This window comes from Myotis daubentonii, chromosome 8 (genome assembly GCF_963259705.1).
Source record: "Myotis daubentonii chromosome 8, mMyoDau2.1, whole genome shotgun sequence".
NCBI classification, from domain to species: domain Eukaryota; kingdom Metazoa; phylum Chordata; class Mammalia; order Chiroptera; family Vespertilionidae; genus Myotis; species Myotis daubentonii.
The window spans coordinates 81,405,883-81,429,296 of record NC_081847.1 but is presented as its reverse complement, the minus strand read 5'-3'; positions in this window follow the sequence as shown (position 1 = coordinate 81,429,296).

The window sequence follows — 23,414 nt, the reverse complement described above, 5'->3', positions numbered from 1 at the left end:
GCTTACAGCTTCCCCCCAATCTTCTGATGGTGGGGAATTAACTGAGCAATATCTTTGAGTCTCCTCATCTTCACTTGTCCACAATTGTGAAACTCCCTTGGACATTTTCCTTGCGAGGATTTAATTGTTCTTGGCTTTTGAAAGTATAGTCCTTTAGTTTTTTTTCTGCTTGGATGGATTTTCATCATGTCTCAAAGCGATTAACGAGATCATTTTTAACTCATCCATATTAATAGACCCTTTATTACAGGTAAAGTCATAATGATTTGACACGGGCCACATGCCTTTATAAAAATTTAATTTTCTATTATTATTGCTGTAGGTAGAAAGGCTGAGTTCCATTTGTGGAATGTGCATTTTGGGAAAATGCAAGAAGAAATTTTTTAAAACATAAAATGCACAGGTTCTTATGGCCCATATTTAGCCACTTGGGTGACTATGTATGTGTATGCATTTTCTGTACCTTGTATAATTTCCTATTACAGCATGTATTACACTCTATTATTTTTCCATTTATATCTTTCTAGCTACCTGCATAAGTGAAACCCATGTTTTCCTAGATCAAACTAACTGTGAGAGATATATAGAGTCATGCTAACTTTAGTAGAATTTCTTTGAATTGCATTCCATCCACTAATGCAGCTCCTCTAGCCTTTTAAAAATATATATAATTTTATTGATTTCAGAGAGGAAGGGTGAGGGAGAGAAAGATAGAAGCATCAATAATGAATCACTGATTGGCTGCCTCCTGCACACCCCCTATTGGTGATTGAGCCTGCAACCCAGGCATGTGCCCTGACTGGGACTTGAACTGTGACCTCCTGGTTCATAGGTACATGATCAACCACTGAGCCACACCGGCTGGTTGTCCTCTAGCCTTAAAAATCTTCCAAAGATTTTGAGGATCTCCAGTGACTTTTGCCACTGAGCAGCATTGTCATTTTCTTCTTTTCCTGTTCTGGTCCTATTGGATGAACACCTTTGCCTGAGAAGCTACAAGCTCTTTCCACATCACTGTCTGAGTTCATCCAGCAAGCTGCCCAGGGCACCACTGCCGAGTAATGGTGCCCATCTCCCCAGCCCAGGATGCTGCTAGAGCTCTGTGCTCACTGCAGAACTCCCATGAGCTAAATACCCACTCTGTCTATGCGACAGTGGGGAACATGGGGCTTCCTTCCTGTTGTCACAGTGTTGACAGTATTGACTTGTCTCATCATGTTGAACAAAATATCTAGAAACATATTAATTACTTTTTATTTGAGATAATTTTCCCCATCATATTAAGTCATTAGACCTGATTGTAATTCATATGAAAAGATGGCCATGATGCTGTAAAAGTTAAGGGCATATTCTTCGGCCAACATTTTCTCTGACTCCCTTTCCCTTTAGGGTATTTTGCAACTTTTCACGCAAATTCTCCTTGTTCCTGTTTATTCAAATAATTCCATGTGGTCTTTTTTTACTGATATGCCAGATATTTTGAGAAATCCCAGCTATTGACACAATTTAAAGTCAAGTTAGAATAACCATATATGTTTATAGATATGTCTCCTTCCAAAGAAGTCCTGTTTATGTCTGTATTGCCAGCAATGTGTCTGGCACAGAGAAGTAATTTAATTCATATTTTGTTTATTTGAGTAAATCCAGATAGGAGTGTTTTGTCCATCAGTTTCTTTGAATGACATTCACCCTTACTAGTTAATAAATTAGGAAATTTTTTTCTCAAGTTCTCAATTGATATGTAGTATGGTCATTGGTTATATGGTAAGAGTCCTGATTAATAATATTTCTGTGACATATTTGCTATGTGAATTAGGTAACACATGTTTTTTTCTTATCTGGAGCAGTTCATTTTTTTTCCTAAGTGAGGGAGATGGATCAAATAATCTAAGAATCAATCCTGTTCTTGCATCCACCTTCTCACTTCACAGATTTCCTTCTGCATCTGTTTTTACCATCTCTAACTCTGGGCAAGGCTGTTATCTTTTTCTTTTTTAAAAAATATATTTTTATTGATTTCAGAGAGTCAGAGGGAGAGAGAGAGAAACATCAATGATGAGAAAGAATAATTGACCGGCTGCCCCTCCCACCTCCCATACTCCACACAGGGGATTGAGCTGGCAACCTGGGCATTTGCCTGACCAGGAATCGAACCATGACCTCCTGGTTCATTGGTCAATGCTCAACCACTGAGCCATGCTGACCAGGAATTTTTCTTGATCTCTTATTAACCCTAAATGGATTTTATTTATTAACTAAAAAGTCTAAATAAATGTATAATTAACTTCACTAAAATGTATGTTCAGTGCACTTGTTGGCAAGTTTAATAGCTTAAAACAATATGAATTTATCATCCATCAGATATTGGTAGAGGTCACAAGTCCAAATCACTGTCACTGGGTGTCATCAAGGCTGGTTCATTCTGGAGACTGAGGGGAGAACCTATTCGCTTGCTTTGTTCAGCTTCTGGGAGTTCCCTGCAGTCCCTCACTCTTGGCCCCTTCCCAGCATCCCTCCAACCTTTTGCTGCCTGGTCACAGCGCCCTGTACTGACTCTGAGCTTCCTGCGTCTCTCTGATAAGGAGCCCTGTGATTGATTGTATTGGACTCACCTGGACAATCCATTCTCCCTTAACTTATCCCTTCCCATAGTGTATGTGCTTTGGAAAATATTTTGTATGTTTTAAAACACATATGGTAGATTTAAACTATGCACACTAAGAATATGAAATGCAAAAATGATGTTATTTTCTTTACTTATTGGAATTAAGCTAATCTCAGTCATCTCTATTCTCTCTAGTGGTGAGTTTGGGGTATTACAAGATCTCTTCTTGTTTAAAAGGTACCTTGAATAAATATCTGGCTATTTCTCCTTTCTTAAGGAGTTTTTCTCCCCCCCTCCCCCTTTTCCCAAGCACTCTGTGTCTGAGGTAAACTCAGTTTTCCTCACACAACTGGACCCCCTGAGAGAGAGCTCATCCTACCTTGGCATTGGCTGGGTTGGTAACAATTAAGATCTTGGAAATATAAAAACAAAAAATATTTTCATTTAATATCTTAAAAATATTACCTGTATTATACTTACAATATCATTCAATGTAAACCATTGTTATTATTGAGGTAGCCATACAGAAAATGACTTAACTTACGATGGTCATTTGAAGAACTTGCTAGAAAAAAAAATACCTTGGAGACATCATTCACTTAGGGCCTAAGTCTTAGGCAATATAGGAGAAAGCAGAGTAATGTCTCTTAGTTATTTTCAATTTGTTCTTTATCTAAAATTGACAGAGGCCTTTTGAAGCTTGCAAACTACTGTGTACACACAGACTTAAAGGTAACAGACTAGAGACTCCACTGACCTTTTCATGGTGTTAAACATTTTAGTTTGAAAAGACATTTTAGCAGGGGGCATGTTTTAGCAAGAGGAATGTGAACTTCTTGCAGGCATTAAAGATGGGCAGTCCCCAAGCTGTGATTCATTCAGGTTGTAAAATGCTAGTTAATGAACTTCAAGTTAATGCTTGTTAACATCATGTAATATGGATTCCTGGTCATTCATTTTAACCCAAATTTTAAACCTAATTGGCTCTCAGTGGAGCTTTATTCAAAACAAGGTGCTGATTTTAATAGCAAGTCCACAGACTCAGCAGGGGGAACTGTGTGGATGCATTTCAAAGCATTCTTCTGAAAAAGCAATGTACTGTGTGCATGGTGTTAGGTTTCCCTTGGACAAATCAATAAGTTCCCGCTGTACGGGGCTTTGTGGTTCCTTTGGTTATCCTCTGGAAAAATACAATCTGGTTTTCCACATCTATATAAGATATAAAAGTGTTCACATTAATATAAAATTCCTTTACTTAAGTTACTTCTGTCATCCCTGGAGAATTTTTTAAAAATATGAATGTAATATCGTGAAAAAATTCTGATCTTGGAATCAGAAAATCTTTTCACACACCGTTCTGACCATAGCTCTGGCTCTAGCATCCTTAATTTAGAGAAGTCACATACAACTGCAGCATCAAAAGTTTGTTCTTTATCTTAATTTATTTGCCATTAATTGGTTTTTGAATGAATACTGCATTCCAATTGTACAAAAGTCAAAATACAGACATTTACAAAGTAAAATGTCAGACAGCATTCGGTCTGTCAGTCATCCAGTTGTCTTCTATGGTTACCTGTTGCTTATGTATTCTCCTAAAGGCTATGCAGAAATACTTGACAAAAGCAGATAGAGAAGTTCAAGGATAGACAAGTGTTTCTATAAAAATCTGTATCAAGACATTCTCACATGTCTCCTAGATTGAGAGAAGTCATTTAAGTTTTTCTAAAAGGTTTGCTTAGCTTACTTTAGGCAAATATAATTCATGGGCTTTAAAAGTTCTTAGAAAAAGAAAGCTTCATTAATGCCAGCTGACTGTCTGACAGGTTAATTTGTTAATATCCCTTATTAAAATATGCTAAATATATATCAATCTACTTACACATGACATTTAAAGAAGATTTTCTTAGAATCTTCCTCTAAGTTTGCTATTTATTTTGTGTAGCTTAATACATTCATAGCTAGTAATAAGGCATTTGGATTAAAATTTTTAAATCAGTATTAATTTTTTTCTTAATTAATTGAATTTAAGATCTAATGGTGACTGTAATACTGTTGTAATTTTTAATGTTTTAAGTTTATAGAAAAAGTAAACTACAGAGTAAATTTTATTATTTATTAATGCCGTTATTTTCTTAACTTACACACCATACTTCTTATTTAACACTAGAGGCCCAATGCACGAAATTCGTGCAAAGGGCTCAGCCCCCACCACCACGGCGGCTGCCTTGGCCCTGCCTGCCTTGGCTTTGTCCAGAAGGTCATCCGGAAGGACATCTGGAAGGATGTCCTGTCTGATTAGCATATTATGCTTTTATTATTATAGATTAGATTTTTTTATGTTGTGGAACCAATATAGGACACAGTATGAAGCACTAAACTAAAATAAATGGTTTGATTTTATCTCGGGTCTATACTTATCATGGTCAGCATTGCCTTCATCATCATCAGATTGTCTTCTCCCTTTCTGTGGGAGTCTGATAGATTGGTCTTTTCTACCTCTTACTCTGTAAAAGAATAGGTTAATCAGACACTTTATTTGTGTACCTTATTGTTGCTCATAGTAACTATCAAATAGGCACTTAAAACATTGACTCAAAGAGGCAATATTTTTAAAATAAAGAATTTACCTAATTAAAAGATACAAAAGCTAATCTCACTGAATAGAACATTATTTATTTATTTTAATTTCAATTCAGGCTTCTCAATGCACACGGAGAACTGATGGACCAAATAGCAGAGTGACAACTGTTTGCGTAGTGAGTCAGAACGCCCCCAGCACACTGAGCCTGTACCTTCTGAAGTCTCCATGTGACCTACTAGTCGGATAGGTTCCATAAACAGAAGTCAAAGGGCTGGCTATACAGCTGCCTGTGACAAAGAAACCCGGGACCTTTTCTATTGTCAAAAGTAGGAAATAAAGGATCAAGGATGATACACTGTAAAAGGAGGCCATCAACTGACTTATGATCCTTGTCACCACAGAATGGTTTCATCATTAGAAACTGTTTTCTATTTCTGTCTTATGATGTGGATTTACAGGTGGCTTTAAATTATCAAGGGCATGTCTAGAATTAATTTGTTTTAAATAAGCCTCCCTGAGTTGACAGGCTACTAATTGAAATGAGTTCATTCTGGACACAGTTTTGCATAATCAGAGGGAAGAGCAGAGTGTCAGGAGTGAAGCTGCATAATGAAATCTCCACCAGCCTCACTCCAAAAGTTCAGCTGCATTGAGGCCTTGGCCTTGAAACTGAAATGAGGGATAACAACAGATTCCTAAGGGACACACTGGTCCATAAGTGGAAGCACAGCTCCATAGAAATGAAGAGATATGACAAAGCAGAAGGAACGGCTAGAAGTTCCCAAAGCTTGATCCTAAGAGTCACATGGACAAATCTGAGGCACTTACCAGAACTTTGTCATTAGTACATTATTAGTTTTGGTCTAATGCACTTACTAATTAATTAACCAACCAAGTACATTAAGTGTAAGATATAGTGCTTTAAGTAGCTTTGAAGACATTTTTAGGAATATATTGGGCACACACATTGATGTTAAAAGAATACCCATTCTAACTAGGAAGAAAGCTAACATAGGTAAAAGTACAACCTTAGTGTGCCATGTCAGTACACCAAGAGTTCGGTGAGCCTGAGGGGGCGGGGGGGCAGCGAAGGATGTAGAAAAGACAGACAAAGAGAATAAGCTGGGTCTAGGTGGATCTTCTTGTGCCTGGCTAAGGCCACAGAGAGAGATCCAGACAGCAAGCTGAGCCTTTATTTTATAGCCAGAGGTAAACCAGGTAGTGGTCACCATAGTTACAATGTTCTTGTGAGTTTCACTTGCTTTGGCAGCATTTGCTGCATCTCCCTCAGCCCATTAGCTTCCCAGATAAGATCTAGGGAGCTTCATAAGGTCCAGCCTAATTATGCTAAGGGGGCTGAGCCCTCTAAGCTGGGACTTGTTTGTGGCTTTGCCAACAGACCAGTCCAAGGCTCAACCCTATAGCTGCTCCCTACACCTTAGAATGAAAAGATAATGTTAAATGAAATCTATTCTAACTACTGAGTTAATCCGTCCTGGAACATTAAACTCTTCTGTAATCTTTCCAAAATATTGCTGCACAATTTCTCCTTAATAACCAACAGTAACAGGGAATTTACTAATTCTTCAATTTTTAGGGCAATGTATCTCAACTGGACCATTCTAATACTTAAAAAGTTCTAATCTCTTTTGAAGGAAGGATAAAAACAACAACCTGGATTCTTAACTAAATTATTTGGTGAATGAACTCCAGTGATGAATTTAAAATGGCAAAATGTTAAATATGGTACCTGAATATAGACAGTGTTCTTCTTGATAAGACTATAAAATGTGTGAGACAGAGGAAAATGCATGTGAGATGAAATCAGCTGTTGAGCTACTGAACCCTGAACCATTTCTGCTGCTCATGACTGGGGTGTTTCTAGGGAAGTCAAAGAACTTCTCCACTTAAATAGTAAGTAGGGAGAAGATGAGATAGAGAGATGTAAATAGAGAGATAAAGAGAGAGAGAGACATGGATGGAAGATGGAAGAAGGAAGGAAAGGGGATCAAAGTTAGTAAACTACATACTACTATCACACAGAAATTAGACATTTATTTTTTAAAATGACTTGAAAATATTAAAAGCAAGGTAATAGTATTGCTTTTTAGACAGAATTTAGGATCATAGAATTCATTGTATTCGCCTAATGTTCTGGCACATTTATCCAGTATAATAAATAGACCTCAGTTGCTAATATTTACATCAAAGGAGCTAGATGACTGGCTCAAGAGGCTTCACACCTGATGTGAACTCCAAATCAGTTCATTAATGTAAACTGCAAGTCAAAGGCCATAAACCCTGGGACTGGTGATAAGGCAGACTGACATATCAGCCAGGAAGGCTAACAACAAATAGATCAAAGTGGGAGACAGGGCCAAGCGGAAAGCCCATGTCACTGGGCACAGAGACAGCTGGCTCAGAGTGCCAAAATCAGGATGGATAGGCAGGGAGCCAAAGGTTGATGCCAGAAGTCGGTCACAGATACCTGGCTTTGCCCAGAAGTTAAGTTACATACTGCTCAATAAATATTTATTGACTCCCTGACTGAATAAGTGAATGTTGATAAGGAGTTATATAGCTGGCCAACCAATGCAATAAAAGCCTCACTAAGCTTTCAATTTTGCATATTCGTTTTGTTTAAATTTAAGTAACATTGCTTTATAACATATATGTTTCCAGTGTGCAACATTATAATTTGACATCTATATTACTATATCATGCTCATCACCAACACTCTAGTTTCCTTCTGCTACCATACAATGGCCCCCTTTACCTGTTTCCCCCTCCCTCCATCCCCTCTGGTAACTACCATCTGTTGTCTTCCTCTGTAAGTTTGTGGGCTTTTTGTTTGTTTGCTTGTTTGTTCATCTCTTTGGTGTTTTTTAAATATTTCACATATGAATGAAATCATAGGTATTTGTTATTTTCTGGCTGAATATATCCTCTTTATCCACTCATCCAACAATGGACATTTAGGCCATTTCCAGATAGTAGCTATTGTAAATAATGCTGCAGTGAACTGAGGGGTACATGTATCTTTCTGAATTAGTGTTTTCACATCCTCCAGATACTCAGAAGTAGAATAGTTGGATTATATGGTAGTGCTACTCTTAATTTTTTGAGGAATCTTCATACTATTTTCCATAGTGGTGGTACTAATTTACATTCCCACCAATAGTGTATAAGAATTCCCTTTTATCCTCATCTTCTCTAACAATTGCTTCTTGTCTGTAATTCATGACAATTCATCCTATTATATAGGATATCTATATAATAAAAGCCTAATATGCTAAGTGTCTGGTCGTCTGGTCGGCCATTCAATCAATCAAAGCATAATATGCTAATATGCTAAGGCTGCTCAACCGCTCACTATGACGTGCACTGACCACCAGGGGGCAGATGCTCCAAACCATAGGCACTGGGCCTCTAGTTAATTAAATAATAACCAATGATACAACTACTAATAATAATGGTAATAAATACATAGCTACTATTTATTGAGCACTTATATAGCAGACACTACAATGAGTGATTTGCATACATTATCACATAATATCTTTATTAAAACTCTTTAAAATAGTTATTGTAATCACCCCACTTCTGGAGGTCTAGAGAGAAATAGAAATCTTTGCAAAGTCACAAGGCTACAAGCAGCAAGCCTAAAGTCGCATGCAGATGCAGCTGCTTTTAAAACTTAGACTCATAATTCACTGGTATGACTTCATTAGCATATAGGGATTGAATATCTGTTATAGTTTAGTCAATCCCGAATGCTTTGCAAGACATAAAAAGATACGACACAATATCTTCTTTAAAGGATATCTTCCTATTGTGTCTTATCTAAAGGATAATTAACCCCAAATAGCTTTTATTTTTCTTTGTGTGTTTTTTTACCTTTTTTATATTTCTTGAGGTGTGCAATATTATATTAAGATTATAATGAGCTTATTTTTATGCACTACTTTACTCATGACAAGATTTAATAAACATTTTTAAATAGAGATATAATTTGTATACATTAAAATTCACCTTTTAAATATATATAATTCAGTGATTTTTATTAAAGTTGTGGAACCATCATTATTCACTAATTTCAGAACACTTTCTTCACTCCATCAATCCTTAATGTTAGTTCGATTTTGAATTTCATTATTTCTCAATTTTTAAGGCAGTGAAACTATGTTTCTTTAAATCTTCACCCAAGGATATTTTTCCATTGATTTTTAGAGAGTGGAAGAGAGAGGGAAAGACAGAGAGAAATATTGATGTGGGAGAAACACATCAATTGGTTGCTTCCTGCACACCCCTGACCAGGGCCCAGGCCAGGGAGGAGCCTGCAATCAAGGTACATGCCCTTGACCAGATTTGAACCCAGGACCCCTTGGTTTACAAGCCGACTCTCTATTCACTGAGCCAAACCTGCTAGGGAAGCAGTGAAACTATTTTTAAAAAAATACTTCTTACACAGAAATTCAGAAAAAGACACATTAAAGTAGAATTCCCTTAGTTGTGTAGGTGAGCGGGAATTAATCCCTAACCACTCTCCTACTCTTCCCCCTCTACAACTTAGCATTTAATTTAAAAACAATGTTTTACTTGATTTTTTATTTTTATTTTTTTTAAATATATTTTTTTATTGATTTTTTACAGAGAGGAAGGGAGAGAGATAGAGAGTTAGAAACATCGATGAGAGAGAAACATTGATCAGCTGCCTCCTGCACATCTCCTACTGGGGATGTGCCCGCAACCCGGGTACATGCCCTTGACCGGAATCGAACCCGGGACCCTTCAGTCTGCAGGCCGACACTCTATCCACTGAGCCAAACCGGGTTTGGCTTGATTTTTTAATGTGCATTGTAAACATCCAGTAGAAATAACTAAAAGTCCTTAGTGGATGGTGGGACAGGGACAAGAGTATGGAAGGCCCCTGTAAAGAAAAGCACCCCTAAGTATTTACTGTGTGGGTGAAGCATAGGATTATCCTCTTACATGCTATGGGTCAAATTGTTTCCCTAAAATTCACCTGGTGCAGACTTATCCCCCATTAACTAACTACACATTTATTTTGAAATAGCATTGCAGATATAAAAAGTTAAATTAAGGTGTGCTCATTAGGATGGGTCCTGATCCATATGACTAATGTCCTTAGAAAATGGGAAGTTTGGACCCAGAGACACACATACTCTGAAGGCCATGTGAACAGGGTAGAGATTGGCGTGAGGCTTCTAAAAGCCAAGGAATACCAAAGATTGCCACCAGCCACCAGAAGTTAGGTGAGAGACACAGAACTGACTCTCTCTCTCAGCTCTTATAAGGAACAAACCCTGCCAGCACTTTGCTATTGGATTTCTTGCCTCCAGAATTGTAAGACAATATATTTCTATTATTTAAGCCACCCAGTTTGTGGTGATTTGTTAAGACAATCCTAGCAAACCAGTACATATGCCTAACATTCCTTATGACATTTTTGTTTCATGAAAGTTCCAAACATGTTCTCATTCTTTGGAAGAGGAGATTCATCAGGCCCAAATCCAATGGTATCCATGCCCAGTTGTTGTGGGAACATCCTTCATTCATTTCATTACTTTCTAGTCTTTATCCATCACCATTTAATGAATGTCCTTATCTCCCTCCTTAGGGACCATTTCCTAATGATCCAAAGCACAGTGTCTAAATTCTCTTTTCATCCTGACACATGCTAGGATGTCACCAGAAATAGCACAAAAGCATTGAGTTCTCAGGTTTGTTTGCTTTTTTTTTTTTTTTTCCACATAGCAAATCTTGTTCTAGAAACAGTTGTTCTATGACCCTGTTTTTAATATGTTACAAGTACTAGTTCTTCTCAGAGGTGCTTGGGAATTAAAATAATCACGCACCATTATCTGTGTAACCATTATTTAGTCTTCCTTCTGGGCATATAAAATCATATTTTATAGGTGGTTATCTCCAGGTAGGCAACTGTAAGTAATTTTATATTCTTCTATTTGTTTATTTTTTTAATAAACATTGATAACATGTGCAATAAAAAGGTTTTGTTAAAAAATAACTTTCTATTAACTCAGCTTATACATCACTTACAATGCACATAGACTGACTATAGCCAAATTTGGGATCTTTTATCTTTAGCAAAGAATACAAATAGGAATTAATCTCCTAGTATTTCAGTTGTAGTTCTTTTTGAGTTCAACTGAAGTTTAGCAGTCATATAAATCATCTCCAATCTTGACAAGATTCAGGGGGTGGCCAATTTAACATGGATTGACATCCAAATGTCAGCTTCAGAAATGTATCCCAAAGTGGATTTTTTTTTTTTCAGAGAGGCTGAAATGAGATAACCTGAGGGGGTGAGAATGGAAACAACAGAGCATGTAATTGAAAAAAAAAAGTCTATGTTGGTTTCAGGATCTCCAGTACTTTATTGGAATTTCAGGGAAGAAACAGAACTTGTAAACTTGGTAACTGGATACAGCTCCCCCACTATCTCCTCCATCCCTCTATGTATTTTCCCTTTCTCTAGCAGCTTTAGAAAATCAAATTCCTTATGGGACTTGTACTTGTTAAGTTTTATAGCTTTAATGTAGCTAACACCCTTATATATTTTCCCAAGAGTTTGGTTAGTAAAGACACTTCAAAAAAATCATAATAGTTTACATTACTATGAAGTGCTTTTAAAAACTCAAAACAGTTTACATTAGTATGAAGTACAATAAATAAGCTACTAATAATAGTTAACATTTCGTGGTGATTTATAAATTGCAAATCATTTTCATATGATTTCTATATGATTTCTTAATGTTTTCTATATGACAAAACTGTAAACAGCTATTTTAAATCCTATATTTATAGATGAAGAATGTATCCTGATCATGTATTCACTCATGTTATCCTATCCATCATAATAGCAACACAAGAATAGGAAATAGCATTTTCTGAGGGGCTATGACATGTGCCAGGCACTTTGCTGGTACTACTTTACATAACTTATCTCCAATCTTTATAATGAGCATGGGAATTAAGTATTTTTGTTCCCATCCTATATAATAAAAGCCTAATATGCTAAGTGTCCGGTCGACAGGCTGGCCGTTCAATCAAAGTGTAATATGCTAATGATATGCTAAGGCCGCTCAGCCGGTCACTATGACATGTACTGACCACCGGGGGGCAGACAGTCAATCGGTTGACCAATCATTATGATGTACACTGACTACCAGGGGGCAGATGCTCTGACCAGTAGGTTAGCTTGCTGCTGGGGTCTGGCTGATCAGAACTGAACAAGACAGGCTGGACATGCTCTGGAGCCCTCCTGCATTCCCTCCCCAGCTTGCCAACATCCCGCATCCCTCCTTGGCCCTGATCATGCAGTGCACCAGTGGGGTCCCTCAGCCTGTCCTGCACCCTCTCACAATTCGGGACCCCTTGGGGGATGTCGGAGTTTGGGCCTGATCAGCCCAGGCCAGGCCAAGGGACCCCACTGGTGCATGAATTTGTGCACCGGGCCTCTAGTATTAAATATTTAGAAATTATGAAACACAAATATTAGATTGCCTGAGATCACCTGGTTAGTAAGGAGCATTTTCCACTCCTCTATGAGATTCAATCCTGATGCACAGGTTCTTATTTACATAAATATTTGCATCCAGTGCATGGGAAGAGAACAGACTGGATTAAAATTGAGGCCATTTGGGAATTTTCAAACCAAGCAAGCCTTTCCAGGTGCAGAGAAGATTAGCAGTCACCTCTGTGATCCAATTTGGAGAGCAGAACACTCAGACCTCTTTACAGGATTCCCACTCTCGGTTTTATAGCGTTGGGCCTTGAGGAATGGATGAAATCAGCAAACTCAGAAGAAGTAGAAAACAAAACAGAAGCAAGTACAGAGAACAGTCAAGAAGTCTAGTTGGGAGGGGAAAAGTTGTCATGGAAAATAGGGTGGGATGGAAGGAAAGTGAATTGTAAGATTTTACAGCTTTTCTTCCTCCCTGGAACAATTAAGAACAAGTTAGGAAGCATTACTGCCTAGAAAAAAATCTATGGAACAGGGAAAATATTAAGATTTAGAGGGCAAACAAAAATCTGAAGTCAGACACCTGGCTAAAATTGTCTCCTAGCTGTATCCTTATAACTTGATATAACTTGATCTTATTGATGGACATAGGGAGCACATTTAACCATAAGTTATACTTCTAATGAGCTCAATTAAAAATGTGTGCTTCCTCAGTGAAAAGGAACTCATCACATTAATCGAAGAAAAGAAACTTAAAAGGAGAACAAGGCTGCTGTTTAGCTTGGGGCACTTTTTTTTTTTAAGAAACTGATTACTTTTTATTTGGAATAAAATAACATTTGTTTCAGTTAGGAAATTTGCCATAAACTCTGAAATAGTATTTTGTTCAATTATGCAACATAGATACTTAATTTAGAATAGTGCAGAGTAGATTAGATTAGATCATTAGAATGATTCAGATTACTAAAAGCCAATGATTAGCACACAATATTATACATGAGAGTTAAGTTCTTTCACTTTGAGGATACTTCAAAGATGCCTTATTTACTCATTTATTCACATCACAAACTCTTTCCAATGGGTTCGATAACAACAAAGCTGAGCACCTTTCATTTCAAGACTTTTTTACAGATATACCAGATTAAAGTGTATTAAACCATTAACTCATTAGAGCAGTGTTTCCAGCCTTGACATGAGAATTCTTTGTGAGTTTCACAAACTACCAATCAATGTCTAGGGCTCACCTCCAGAGTTCCTAATTTAACAGATCTGCGGCATGGCCTAGGTGTCAAGAATTTAAAAAGCTGCCTTGGGAGCACTAGTGCATGAAAAACCCCATTATTCCTCATTGGCACTGGCTGGCATGCACTAGGCAGGCATAGTCCCTGGCAGGGCTGCGGAAACCAGACAGAAACAGAAAGTGCTCATTTCATGTGCTCCCTGGATAGGTGACTGTCTTGCTCATTAGCACTATGCCTGGACAGCAACAAAAAAACAACAAATAATTACCTGTTAATTGGCAAATATGTTGGAAAGTGTATGCAGCTTGATTAAGAGAAGGACTCTATAAATGTGAGGTATTCTGTCTGACTTTCTATAGGATCTTTAGGACTTTTTCTGGTGCAGTTGGGTACTTTGGCCATTCTTTCATTCAGTAACTATTTATGAGTACCAACTGTGTACTAAAGGTAGTGGTGGAAAGAGAAGTAAATAACATATGAGCCTTACCCCAGAGAGCTTACACATGAGAAGATAAAGCATGTACAGAGCTACATGTATCACATACACCCACAGACACAGCTATAAGATGTATGATCAATACTGTTGCGGAAGTACAAGTCAACCAACCATATCATGAGATCCATTTTTCCAGAATCGTACATTGCCAACTATATAGTAAATGACATAAGAAAAACTATTTTATCAAAGGTATTCCTTAATTAATCATGTGCATTTTGTTCATAAATAAAAATTTTTGAAGAATCAAGTTGTGTTTATTTTTATTAGCTCTGAATCCAGCAGAGTTTAAGGCATAGAGTATGCCTTAATAAGTTTTTTTCTGAACTAATGTAAATTATCAATTAAAACTGGTGGGAAACCTTGATGGATCAAAGACACTTTGAAATTTAGCTCCTTTTGAAAACTGAGGGTCTTACAAGAGAGAAACTAGAAAGGATTTTTGTGGTTCTGAGTTCTTAACCAGAGAACCTACTCTAGCTGGTTTGTAGAAAAAAGGGATTCTGTAAGTTATATAGACAATATGCAAATAATTTCCAAAGCATTGGAAAAAGGTAATGAAATAGACTCTAGGTTGTGCTTCCACAACAATTTTCAGGTCATCTTGCAGAACATGCTTGGCGTTGTAAGGCCATATTCAGGAAGCTTTCAAATTAGGGAGTCACAACCATAGCGTTAGATACAGAACCAGGCTGACTCTGTAGCAATGCACAGAAGCAAAATTAATGTTCCATTCACACCTTTCTTCTTTTCCCCACACAATTCAACTCTAAATCATTTGTGCATCTTTCATGGATGTTGATGTGTAAATTTGCATAATTGGTGAGAATCAATGGCTTCTGTTTAATCAGAGACAAAAACAAAAAAACCCCAAACAAATAGAAAACCCTCCCACTGGTTCTTCATATAATTTTTCTTCTTCTTCTTCTTCTCTCTCTCTCTTTTTTTAAAAAATATATTTTATTGATTTTTTACAGAGAAGAAGGGAGAGAGATAGAGAGCTAGAAACATCGATGAGAGAGAAACATCAATCAGCTGCCTCCTGCACACCTCCCACTGGGGATGTGCCCACAACCCAGGTACATGCCCTTGACCGGAATTGAACCTGGGACCTTTCAGTCCGCAGGCCGACACTCTATCCACTGAGCCAAACCGGTTTCAGCTCTCTCTCTCTTTTTTTAACATTAATCTGACACTGTAGAATAGCAGGAACCACTTGCCTAATGGCTCTTAAATAATGTCTACCAAAAATAAATAAATAAATGTTCCAAGTGCTTGTGTTATATTAACTCATTTAATTCCCATTTTTTAAAAAAAATAAGAAAAAACCTAGGAGATTGTTTATCTAACTTTTCCACTTTACAGATGAGGAAAATGAGGGACCTGGAGGTTAGCACAGTCAGTGTGCACAGGAGCAGGTTCTGCATCCTGAAGTTTGGTTCGTGTCCATGATCTTGACTGCTAACCTATGCCAACTTCCAATGGTGGCCTCCAGCAGTTTCTGCTTGCTGAGGTGCTAACAGTGTGCTGGACACAGCTCTAAGCACTTTCCATGTATGGAAGTGCACACTCCTCTCCTACCCATCTCAAGTGGGTGCCTCTGCCAGACTGTGCAGGCTTGGCTTGCACACAATGTATGTGGGGTCTGCTGAGAGAGCAGGAGGTGTGTTTGGGGCACTCCTTCCAGAAGTTGTACTCTGAAAGATATCCCTCTTAGGCTCTGTATCCCACAAGAGCTAAAGCCAACAAGCATGATCATCTCACCAGTGTATTTTAGGAACCACATGGACTGGCACTTGTAGGAACCTTTGTCCTTCATAAAGCTTATCTGCCCTGTCTCCCTTGCTGTCTGCCCTCCTGCCCGCTGCACTCTCTGCCAGGATCCCTCCCAGAAATTGACCTTGCTCAGAACATTTTCTGGCTTTGTAACTTTTATATAAACAGACCCACTTTTCCTCTGAAACTCCTACTTGCTCTAAAAGATACATCATATTATATCATCTGAAGGGGTACAGATGATATGCCACAGTGGCATAAAAATTATTTTGAGCAGAAGGCATTTGAGGTCCTGAAATTTCTAGTGTCTAAAAGCAGGTCTCCTAAAAGATGGTATCGTAAACCCCCTTCCTGTGAGCAAGGAGAGAAGATTGATCACTGGAGGTGAGAAGTCTCTACCCCACACCTACACATTGTCACAATGCTATTATATCTCTCATCTATCCTCTTAAGGGTCCTTTATCTTTCTAAAAAGTGTTTTTATCTTTCCTTAATTGCCCTTTCTCTTCCTCTCCTTTCTCTATTAAGATAGTATTTAATCCCCAAATTACCACCCTTTTGAACATTTTGTGAACTCTCACATCTTTGTGATTAAATATTGTTTTTCTCTTTCCCTAATATGTTTAATTCACAGGCTCCTCAGTACAGAAAGTAAGAGAATAGAGGAAAAACTTTTCCTCCCTAACACATTCTTGTTATGGTGTTAACAGCTAAGGTTTGACAGTCAACACCTTAAGTTTAACAGCAGTTATCTCTGGAGAAGAGATCAGAATTTTTCTGCATTTTCCTAGATTTTTCTGCATTTTTCCCTTTTTTAAGTAATTATTAATTTCTACATCTATATTAAAGAATATGTTCAATACAGAGGTGTTGTGAAGATGCTGCCCTAGCTCCTGATACCACTTTTAGCTGTTGACCTTCATCAACAGGTAGACTCTGAAAGTGTTATGCCCAGATTTCAAGATCCCCAAAGAACCACCAGGGAGCGCCCAATCCGATGCAAAAGCAAAGAGTCTTTATTCAAGCCTGGGCTTGGTCCCTCTGCCTCCATTGCCATCACAGAGGCAGGATGCAAGAGAGAGAGCCGAGTTCCAAGAGAACAAAGAATTTATAGGGCTTGGGGTTGGGGAGTGGGGCCACACTCTGACCACTGATTTGGCCGATTCCGGTTGGTTGAGTGAGGGCCGGGGGCTAGTGACACAAGGGCAGGGTGCAGCTAGGGTCTGGTTACACAAAGACAAGGGGGTGGTCAGCATACTTTTGGCCTTGGGTTTGTTTTCCTTGTATTCCCATTGGCTGAGATAAGGGCAGGCTGAGTAACTGATACATTCTGCGGCTTTTTCTTGGAAAAGGAGTTAGGGACACAGCTATCAGTCCCATTCTGTCCTTTCAAAAGCTATTATGCGTAGTGTAACCTTGACTCTTAGTAATTGTAACTCCAATCAGGGTGTGGGCCACTCACACAAGTGCAGTCAAACTAATGATCTCTGTAGGAATTTTGGAACTGAGACTAAGAGGGATAGATATTTTCATTTTCTTTGTCTGTGGGAAAGGCACTTTTAATGTACCATATGGACCAGAGAAGAAAGCAAAATGAACAGGTTGGGAGGAGTGAGAGAAATAGAAAAAAAAAAATGAAATCCTTATAGAGACAAGCAAATATGAGAGATAGAGAAAAGTTTTGGGGGGGCACCTAATCATCTCATTTCAGCTTTTCCTAGCCCACATGACACTGTATAATAAATTACTGTTTTCTTCTTAAACAAGCCTAAAGTCACTTTCTTATATTTGCAGACAAAACAATTCCAAAATTATGAAACATTATTTACTGTATTTTAAAATACTGTTAATGGCAGGTAATGTGTTCTATGCATAAAGTTTCTGAGTGTAATCTTTTTGGCAGACAAGACTTCCTTACCCAAAGGAATGACCCCCTAATGTTGATAATGGCAAGTGTCATGTCGGGACAGTGAGGACAATGTTTAATGGATTGGGTGACCTTCCAATACCGCCTCAGATTTCATAGTTTATAATGTGTGTTAAGGCAATAGCATTGACGTCACACCTAGACAATAGACAATCTCATGACTTGTGAGTCACACTTTCCGCTCTGTTATCATAATAAAATCACAAGTTAATCTTGAGCATCTTGCTTGAAATGTCAAAAAGGTCAGCCTTGCCTCTGGTTACCTTGGTGACTGTGGAGAAACCGACATGTACTCCTCACCACTTCTTTTGACAGTCAGGCCTGCAGCCACAGGCAGATGTCTCTGTGGTTGCACCCAAATTCGTTAAATCGCTTCAACCTGGAGCAGTAGAGACAAAGATATTTCAGAGAATGGTACCCAAAGACTAATTGCTGTCATAGCTGTGATATGAAAACAAATTATAATTTGCAAAAGTCAATTCAATCTTGTCCCACATGTTTGATATGGCTTATCAGATATTCATGCTTTAACTTCAACTAAGAAAAATGTATTGTGCGATTTTAACATATATTTTATATTTTAAAAAGTTAAAATATTTTATTTTTTATGCAAGAACTTTCAGCCTTTCAGCTCTATGAGGTTACTACATTTCTCGGTTGAGGTGGGGCACTAAAATATTAGCCACATAGTATAAATGATACATTAGGCAAATACTTGTTTCATGCCTACCCTGTAGTAGTCTACTGTTTTATATACGGAGAGAAGCCACAGTGAACAAAATAGGTGATATTATCCCTTTCTGATTTGCATTTTATAAAAAGAGATGGTAGAACACAAAACAAATGAAGGAGGCTAAACAGTGAGAAATGGTATGGAAACAAAATGACCTGGGAAGGGGACTGGAGTGCCTCAGAGGAGGGAGTTTCCATTTAAATTACAGTGCTTTTATACAAAAGCACAAGATGATGGAACAATCCTTACAGTATCCAGGGGAAAATTAGTGAACACATTTTCTCTGAATCTAACGTAGGCTGGCATGTGTGAGGACCTGCAGAGCAGCGAGTGTAGCTGAGCGAGGGAAGAGAATAGTATTAAAGGATGACAGAGAGGTAAACGTGGAGGCCTTATCATGGGGGAGAGGGTACAATTTTGATGAATATAAACATTTTGACTTTGCTTCAAAAAAATGAGAAGTTATTAGAATTTTAAAAAATCTTTATTATTGAAAGTATTACATATATCCCCTTTTTCCCCTATGACCCCTTCTGGCCTGCCCCTGCCCTCTGCCCCAGGCCTTCACCAACCTATTGTCTGTGTCCATGGGTTACACAGTCATTGAAAATTTTTAAACAAACAAATAAAAAAGCAGCATGATGTGAATTATGTTTTTTAATAGTTATTGAGGTAAATAATATATTTTACCCATTTAGAATGCACAGTTCAATACTTTTTGTATATATTCACAGGATTTTGCAACTATCACCATAATCTAGTTTTAGAATATTTTTGTTTTCCCAAAAAGAAAAACTGTACCTATTTGCTGTCACTATTCATTACCTCCCTTCTCCACTTCCCACTCTCCCAGTCCTTAGCAACCACTAATTTGTCTTCTGTCTCTATAAATTTGCTTATTTTACTTGACATATTTTCAACGTTTATCCAGGTTGTTGCATATATCATCATTATTCCTTTTTATTGATGTGTATTGTTCCATTGCATGACCATGACACATTTATTTTATTAGTTGATGGAGATTTAGGTTGTATTTACTTTTGGCTACATGAAAAATGCTCCTATGAATATTTGTGTATAATTTTTTGAGTGGACATATATTTTATTTATTTTGAGTATATAATTAGGAGCAGAATTGCTGGATCATATGGTAAGTCTGTGTTTAATATTCTAAAAAAACTGCCAAACTGTTTTCCAAAATGGCTATACCTTCTACTTTTCCATGAGCAGTGGATGAGGGTTCTAATTTCTCTAAATCCTTGCCAGCACTTGCTAGCCTCTTTTGTGATATCCTAATGGATATAAAGTGATATCTCACAGTGGTTTTGAGTGAATTTACCTAAGACTAATCATGTTGAACAATTTTCCAAGTACTTATTGGGCATTTGTATGTCTTCTTTGGAGAAATGTGGTTAAAGGAAACAATGGTTGTCTTGTAATATTATAGAAAAGTCAAAAATTGGGTAAGCAACACTGTTGTTTCTAGAGGTAAAGAAAGCTGCCATACATCTTGAAGTATTTAGGAGAAGGGGGACATGATGGAGGTCATTCTTTAGGAACAGGAATATGATTATAAGGTTCAGATAGATGAGAAGTAAATGAGCACTAGAGAGAAAATCAGTATTGAAAAAGGTGCGGATGTTACTGAACAAATGTATGAAGGAGGAAGGGCCTCATTTGTAACAGAATTGTATTTTGTTTGTTTTTATTTTGTGGTGCCATATACTAGATCGGAACAAAGTGAAGATCACTGCAATATTCTCATTCTAATTATTACATAGTGATCTGTCATTAGCTATACTTCTAAGTAGCTAGTAGGTAAAATGCTTTTTATGTTTATTTTTCTATTCAAAGTAAGAGTCTTAATTTGCTGTTGTTTCTAAACTAACTTCTTACTAATATTCCCTGATGATCTCTAGAGAAATAAAATTTTCATCCCATATTTCTCATTATAGAAAACTAATTAGAGTTCTAATTAGTATATAAATGGTTTTCAGAATAATCTTCTTTATAATACAAAATAATTTATTTTTTCAATTACATTTGTGTTTGGCAAAATATTGAATTGATTACATTTCCAAAAACCTTGGCTATTATGGCTGAATCTGTTTTCCTTTTCCTCATGGGAAGCAAAGGGGAGAAAAAAGAAAAAGAGTTTGCTCTTACTTGTATTCTTTTGTGAATATCGCTATACGTTTTACTTTCCTAAATCTTTGGTCATGTCTCCTCTTTCCTTATTTATTTATTTATTTAGTTAGTTAGTTAGTTATTCACTTATTCACTTACTTATTGTTGAGGATTCCCCTAATGGGGGTGGGGGAATTAAGTAAAATAATGGTGATTTAGTCTTAGGAGAAGAGTTTACAAAATAAGTCCAATACAACTTTAGTGAAAATCTAATATGGTTTCTAAAAGATGAATATCACATTATTCTAAAATATTGAGTACAGAGGAAGATGATTTTAGCAAAATATATATAAGCCAGATCACACAGATCCTTGTCAACCACCTGAGGGAGTATTATATTTGCTTAAGAAAAATGAGAAACAATTATATAGTTTTAAGAGAGGAGATAACATGATCAGAATTATAGATGGAAAAATCATACTATTTAAACGATAGAGAACAGCTTAAATAGGGACAGATGAATGGAAATATAAACAACCATGCCTCAATTCCTTTCAATGACTGTGCCTTTAGCAAATACTATTAGAGTACTTACCATTTGCTAGACATTAGCTAGGACATATTGAAGCTATTGTCTCTTTTCCAGTTGGGGATAGGGATAAAAATGTTGCTTTAATGTTTTCAGGTCTCTAACCCAAGACTCCACATGCTTCCTATTGATTTAGCTTGCCTAACTTGCTTTGCAGAAAAGGTCATTATCATCTGATTCTAACTCACTCAGTTTCTCTCTATTTTATAGTAAACATTTGTGTGTGTGTGTGTGTGTGTGTGTGTGTGTGTGTGTGAAGTGTCCCCAAAATGTATACACACTCTAACAGCTGATAACTCACTCAATTTTTCACTCCATTTCAGGTTTAACTGATTTGAAATAATGAGTGAAGTCAGACTAAGCTTTGGTGGAATAATTTTAATGTTTTGCATGATCCATTCCTTGAAATTTTAAACCATCTGAAAAACATCTTTTTCTTATTTTTTTTGAACAGAGAGATTTATAAACTACTTATTCATTTTTTTTAAATATTACAAATCTAGCCATTCTCTGTACTTTCTTGGGTCATTTTTGATGTTATATTTCTCTCGGAGTTTATTCATTTGGTCTAACTTTTCAAAATTTTTGCCATAATGATTATTCAGAATGTTCTCTCTATTTTTTAAACTATGTGGTATCTATAGTCATGTCCTATTTTTTAGTTGTTCCTTTTTTTCTTGATAAATCTCACCAGAAATTTAATTTATTCTGGTAGCTGTTCCAAAACTAAGTTTTGAATTTATTTATTGTCTATTCTATTCTTTGTTTTAACTTTTAACTACTTCTGTTTTGTTTTATTAACCTTTTAATTTTGGGGGGTATTCATTCTGCTTTTATTTTCCAATATCTTTAGTTGAGTGTTTTCTTTGTTAATTTTAAACTTTATTATTTTCTTCTATAAGCTTTTAATGTGATGGATTTTATTAAGTTACTGCATTTGCTGCATCTCACAAGTTTTAAAATTTAGTATGTTTTATCATTTGCTTCTAAGAACTTGTAAATTTCCACTATTATATTTTTGAGCCACAAATTATATTTCCAAGTATATGGGTATTTAACAGACTTACACATGGAAATAAATGAAGAATTATAAGTAATTTATAATTATATGATAAATAAAGCATTATGGATTCTTTGTCTTTACATTCATTATCCTGAACAATACCAAATCCTCTGAAAATTATGTTTCTTTAAGTTTCTTTTCGAAGTGGTCTCATATACCAAGCATAACAATGAAAAAGAAATTAGGGTGCTGATCACACTTTCTTCCTATGTTTTTTAATACAGTGTAATTCCCATATATTACTCATAATTAACTGTCATATCACTTAGCTTTCTCTGTCAAAGGAATCAGCTGGTTCTTCATGTTCTACATTTCCATAGCTAGTGAATGAAACAAGGTCACTAGCTATGTCAAGGATAAAAGTCCAGTTATTAATATATGAAAACTTTTAAGTATGCATATAATGAGAGTTTATCATGACATTAAATTTACAATCTCTTTAATAAACAAATAACATCTTCAGGGAAAATTAATATTCAAGACATGGGTTCTTTTTCTGGACACTGTTAACCAAAAGTATCTAAAAAGGTATTTGGCTAATTGAACATCATTCTGGTGACTGATTAAATCTATTTCCAGAATCAAGGTCTTTCTTCTCAAGCAATCCATCTCTTATAAGATTAAATAGGGTAAAATACTTAATCAAATGATTCAATATTTAATCACTCAACCAATGTCTTTGTCTGACAGCTTCAGGTAATCATCTTGATGGATATACCTATAAATTCACTGGCATTTTAATTAGTTTGATTACACACTTAAATAGTAT